Here is a 6,824-nt window from a genome sequence, read left to right as displayed (position 1 = left end):
GCTCTCCGCCTTGTCGCAGCGTGGTGCTTGGTAACGGGGATGAATAAAACCATTGGGAGAATATCAAAGCAGTATTTATTGGGTAATGAGCAGCTTGTATTAGCTCAATCATCACATCCATGAAGGAAAAGGAATAAAAGTGTATAGAATCGGTTGCTTTTCCTGCGTAGGTTTGTCAGCCGAATGGCAGTAGTAGTATATAATTGGACGTGAACTGTTCATTTTATATGGTGAGCATGATATTCGCGTGACCAGGGGTGTTATACGTACATGCAGACTGGCACGCGTATTAAAGAGATTGCCAGTGCCTTGAGGTGTTAACTGAGGTCATTGATATTGCTGCTTTGCTGAAAGAGTGGATTTTTCAATAAAAATACCAGGTAGAATCATGGCAAAATTTGATTAAAACATACTCGTTCTTCGTAGTAGGCCAGCCCAGTGTCCATGTCAATATTAACAGTCAATGCAAATTCTTGTTTCGGTTCCTCAGACGATATACGTGGGGAGACGGAATCCTCCGAATCGCTTTCAAATATCTTCACAACGACCCGTTGACATTCGTTTTTGTAATGCGTTGACGACATCTTCCGCGACAATTTATATCTCCACGTTACGGATAATGAAAACGGGCAGGTCTTCATCCCTCCGTGACAGGCTTCTTGCCTTGACTAATCAGTCCACGCTTTCTGAGTAGAACTGTCAGGCGCATGAAGATTTCGCCAAAAAAGTATGTCGCTTCAGATATTACCATCACAGCGATGCATAGTTATCAGGCACGTCAGGCAGTGACTTCGGGGGCATTGAATGCACGATCTCTCGTGGCGAGATCGCTGACTTTATATCTCCTCTCCCCATGGTGAACATTTTTGATAACATTGTCTTGACGTAGACAATGTGAGAAGTTTGTACATAAGAGATTTGTTAAATTTTATGATTCAGTGTCTAGGGTATAGACGCATTATGTGTGTTTGCATTTTAAGAGCGCATCAATACAGTTTAGCGTTCGACTTGTGATGGGAAGATCGTGAGTTTTAGGCCTCGCCAGGGCAACTCTGTTAAATCTCAGCTGGCCTGAAACGATCAAGCGTGTTATTCTATACGATAACCATAACCGCTGCTGCCAGAACGAGGCACAGTTTTTCAAACACAGAAAGGAGTGTTAAATCGTAACCACAGTGTTATTGAGTATTAACCACTAGTGCTTCACAAGTTATTCCGAGTCGATTTAATAATGCGTTTCTCTGATATTATCACGCAAATTAATTTCAAATGTATGGATGCCAGTCTCGTTTTGACAAAGCTATTAAACCAAGAGTGTACGAAATGAAATTCACCCGGCTGGTTCTTTTATGTTCTTCGACATGCAGGAATTGCTGATGAAATATTCGCATTCTGTCATTGGTGGTGGTAATGGAATTCGTGACTTAAGATTTAATTAAAATTCTGCTTTGATATCATGAGGATTTTCTATCAATCGAGAGAGAAAGAGAGAGCGAGAGCTTTGCAATCAAAGGATTTTTGAATAGTGTAGGCTAAACGAGTGTACTAAAGAGTGTGCAAGCAAATGTGTGATAAGAAGTAAGCGGAGTGCCTTTGTTTACGACCAATTTATTTTAAATTTTACATAACATCATAAATCTAGTGCTATTGCTTTACAAACTCATTTATGTCCTTTAAACATGTAAATCATACCTACCTATACCAGAGCACTTCAACATGCCAGATATATCACTAACATTCACCATAACAATTCAATATGTTCAATATATCGCTAAGATTTAAGAAGTCCAGCATGTTCAAAACATTGCAAAGATTCAACGACGCAATTGGAATACAAATATATCACAGTCATCATCTGCAAAACCGTGCATGCACAAGAAGATCGACTGACCAAAATACCACACAAAATTCGGAAATTCGTGTATATGCGTGCATGTAAACTGAAGGCCAACCACGAATGCATAGGAGCGACCACGCAAACGTGTGTTCAAATGGCCCTCCAGCCAGGGACTGACATTGAATACAAGCATTACGTTAGGCCAACACCTAAAGTGAAGTCATAATACACATGCGGTATTAAGAAAATGGTTACAAAGGAAACTTATTGACGCTATACAGAACAATAGACACGAAGTTAAGCCCACTGTGAACGGAGACAATGGTCTTTTATACCAAATGCTTACGGTCATAATATAATCAACTGTTAGCATTAAGCAGTTCTGTGTGTGTACTAATCTCTTCTTTGTGTGTATGTTTGTTCTTTGGACGGCTCTGAGCGTATAGAGCTCAGAGAATAAAAGCGCATGATAGAATCCTTTGTTCCCAAGACTTTCTGTCCTCGTATGCTTCAAACTTCAACACTTGAAGGCGTTTTCTACCATCCTGCGTCAACATGTGTATACGTCATTATGATCAAAGTACATGTATCGTTTTAAGTGATTCACACATTTTTACGATCCTCGGGTTTGATGAAGTAAATCTGAACGTGCCTGCGATACTAAATCATTTAAGGGAAAAACATTTATCTTCACTGGCTGACCTGTTTGCCAAAGTAAAAGAAAGACATCACGAATTTACGACTTCCTCGGAGCAACAGCACAATGTTAGTGTTCAATTGAATCTACAGTCACCCCGCAGAGTTTCCTGTACGGGTGTTCGGAATTTCAATCAGGCAATTCATTTGCATATCAAATTAGAATTGAGTTAGGAGAAAACTACACACTCCAAGGGTGAAAACATCAATTGGTCTTTTCAGAATAGTGGGGCTATTGACGAATTCAAATTCGGATAGGAAAGTATAAGAACGCTTTACCACTTAACCTGAACTTAAACCTATTACTATCAACTAACCTAAATTTAAAGAGATTCACCAAGACATAATTACAAATTGCCGACAGGAATTTAAAGCTTGTGCTCAGATCGGAATGAAGATTTTGCATCAGTTTTTCTGAGACGAAAGTCGACTGCAACAATTTACCATTTTACGACACTTCCTTTGCTGATCTGGTTTTACACTTTTGGCACGCCAAAAGTCCTCCACAAGTGAAATTAGAAACGAAAATTAATCGATGCATCTGCATATTTGATTGGATCAAATTAAAAGGACACCAGGCGAAAGCGAAAACTTCAACATGCTCGGCATACAAAATGTGATATTGCAAGAAGAAATTTCCTTGCATGCAGCTGAGCTGGTTTCAACATAACTGAATAATTGATAGCTCTTCGCTCAGTGGCGCTTAAACATTTCAAAATGTTGACAATGGCCCATTGGAGCCAAGATGAAGTACTGCTTTGGATATTCAGCCAGAGGGATGATATATGTGTCCCTTAAGAACATAAGCGCTGTCACTTTAGGGTTGTAGCTGTCTTAAACATGGCCATAAGTATGATAGACGCATCTTTGCTTGGGGACATCAGGCTGGGTTTCTTGTTTATAACACGCTATTTTAAATATTTGTTCTTACATGTAAAGCGCCGTCAAGTGAATTTACCGACTAAGGTGGTGAAAGTGTTCCGTCACGCAGTAGGCTGCACTGAAACTGTGGCAGTATGATTTACTTGGTTACAGTCAAAGCGAAAACAGGGACGCCAGACACCATAATTCGTCAAGCAGTGTTATATGGTGTGCTGAAGATAAGGCACCACACTAAGCATTATTCATAGTCAGTATCGGGATGAATGTGTTTCTCCAACTGAACGCTCAGACTGAGCTCTGGAGGAAACTGCACTGGGCTCCAGTGAATGGGGTGATGACCATTTCCTAAACCGAACACATGAAGGAACTGTGTTTTATCCAGGGCGCAGCACATAAAGGCTCATTTGGTAACCGGTCATTGTTAGTTTGGTTGTGAAAAGTTTTGGTTTGAATCCATTGGCTTGATACAATAAAATCTGAACCATTCAAATCGATTGGTCTGCATCTCAGACAGAAGATCACAGAAAACGACCCCAGCACAAGACTGATTGATGGCCTTAGTCGTGGTCAATATCGATCATAAGCAAAATGGGATGATTTACTATTTAGATCCTGCAATCCGTCCTTATCGATTGTTATGGGGTCGCTTACCAGGTCCCAGTCAAAGGATTAGTCAGCCCGCGCTGTAATAAGCCCGTCAATCCGTTCGTGACATTGCATGACTTTCGCCGATATTTCTCTTTTAAAGAAGCAACATGCGTATTAAGAACCATGAAATCAGGTGTTAATAATGTTCGCTTTTCCGGACCTCACACAGGGCCGGACAAGCAAACATTAACCACTCACTATTCCTCAGCATGTTTCAGTGTTTCAGAAATGATGATCCAAATTAACCTTACTATTTCCGAGTCGTGCTTTCATATAGATAGAAATGTACCAAATCATATACAATTTTTTCCTCTCCCAGGAAGAAGCGTGCCTGGTAGTTTATGGTACAATATTTTGCCAGATGATAATATAGACACAATTAACTAAATCAACTGCAGCATTACGTCCATAACACCTCCGACAAACCATAAAATATCCATAAGCAAATTAATGGAAGCAGGTTATTTTCATTAACTTCGCTGTGGTTAATGACGATAGCCAATCAATCTAAACGATGCATTGTCACATATATCGGTCTCTAATGACTGCCGGACTAATCCTACTAAATGCATATTTCATCAAACCTGGACCATCTCTGTACTTGTACATGCAGGGTGTACAAAAAATCATGCGATTACATATGCATCAAGGAATTTGAAAATACGGTGCATGTTTCTCACTCCTTGGCGAGGCCTAGGTTAGTGGGCTTGTTGATATACTTGAGATGACGAGTATGGCCTCGGGGTATGGCTTAGGTCGACAAAGAAATTTCACATTGTTTGCAGTTACCGTTAGTCCGAAAAATGTCAACGTGACAACTATTCGTGTTTGGTGTGGACAATCCTATTGCTTTACACAATACTATAGTCTCTTCCTGTGAACGTTGGCACCAGCGTTCAGCGTTTTTATTTCATAGATTGGATTATTTTTATTCTGCTAAGTCGAAAATAAGCCTGATTTCTGCACGGAAGAACACAACAACAGCGCGAATATTGCACGGGTGAAATAAAAGTCCCCTGACAGAGCGATCCATCAATCGCCCTGGTAAACTCCAGGAACAGAATCAGCCAGGCATCCGTCAATGCCATTGCTAATCTGAAAGATATCAACAAGCTTTGTACTCGCAAACTAGTAGTGTTTCGGCGTTTTTTAAGACCAAGGCAAAAAACCCAACAGGAGCAGCGGAAATACTGCAGGTAGATGTATAGTTGAAGCCCCCGCGACCACTCCATCAATCACATTGGTGAACACCAGGAACGGAATCTACCACCCACCAGTATCACCAATGGGGGTTTTGCTAAGAATTGAATGAACGTTTCACTGGCATTGATTTCCCATATGCACCAAATCACATCGTCCAAACATGATTGAAAAATTGAGTTTTGACACGTCAATCTCACAGCCAGGTGGTAGTCAAGATCGCGAGATGAATCGTTGAGCATGCGCAGTGGAGGTCGGGGTCATGGCACCGAACATGTTCTTGTACATTCCGGTGTGATCACGTCTAAAACACTCTCATTACTGGTAGTTTAATTAAATTAGAGACTGCATTGACAGTTTTTTCTACGTGTTCATCGTTTTGTCCATCAAACAGAGGTTGTATAAACTCTCTCAAATGTTAATGAACTTTCCTCAATGCGGTTGGACTTTGTCTAAGACATTTCTTCTCTTGATTTCAAAGATATTTTAAATGCTCTCGTGGCTGCGGCCAGACTACATAATCGAAAAGCCTTCTGCAAACAGACTCGATAAATGTGGTATTGGCAACGTGGATGATTCAGCGGCACCAGAAGTGTCCTTAATTTAGGTAACAGTGTTTACAGAGCCAAGTTAACAAAGAAGGAGATTGTATTAGGACTCGCGTTAGTCAAATAGGAACCACAGACTAATTGGATCTGAGCATCAGGGGCATACGGTCCAAGTTAATGTCATTACACACTGTCATTTTGAAGTGTCCCCAAGTTGCCTACCATTCCCCTCAGAAACTGCTTCAAATCAACCTACTATTCAGTAGCAGGCTAGCTCTTGACTTGGAAGATACCGCGTCACATGTCCTTGATCTAGCTGCATCTCAGAATAGCAAAGAAGAAACGGCTCCTTACGTTATCTATCACACTGACATTCGGCTTGAGCACATACAGAACGTACACACGGGACGCCTTTTTAATAGGCGAAACGTTTGTGTTGAAAATAATAATTTCCAATGCTTCGAGGTCACATTTTGCGCATGTGCGACCAAAACTTACGTAAAATAGCCTCTGGCACATGGGTTGCGGTCACGTGAAAGTAGCCAATAACCGCGTTTTTATATGCGCAGTCTCTTCCCATACCTACACGCACTACCGGTATTTACTTTACGGGCAAGGAAAGAATATCAGTTATACGCTTACCAACAGTGAATAAATGAGGAGGAAATCCACTCTTCGACCAAATGTCATGCAATAACACACCAATTTGTAGGAATCAATGGAAATCAGGACAAATAATTGCAGACGATATTTCATTACTGATAGGCAATCTGGTTGAGGCATCGAACACCAATAGCAACCTATAAGGATTGGATGAATGTATAACAGTAAAGGGTGAAACCGCTGTTCTGCCAGGCAATGGGCATTTTGCTGCATTTAGTATACCTATTCCTCCATACTTCCCTTGAGGTTGTTTGAGGCCGCTGTGTGGTGTCTTGACATGTATTTGCGTATTCCTAGATGTGTTAAAGCAATCACCGAGAAATGCACCCAACGTTACGCGTGGTTCTTCA

This window comes from Lineus longissimus, chromosome 4, assembly GCF_910592395.1.
Source record: "Lineus longissimus chromosome 4, tnLinLong1.2, whole genome shotgun sequence".
NCBI lineage: Eukaryota > Metazoa > Nemertea > Pilidiophora > Heteronemertea > Lineidae > Lineus > Lineus longissimus.
This window is presented reverse-complemented; position numbering follows the sequence as displayed.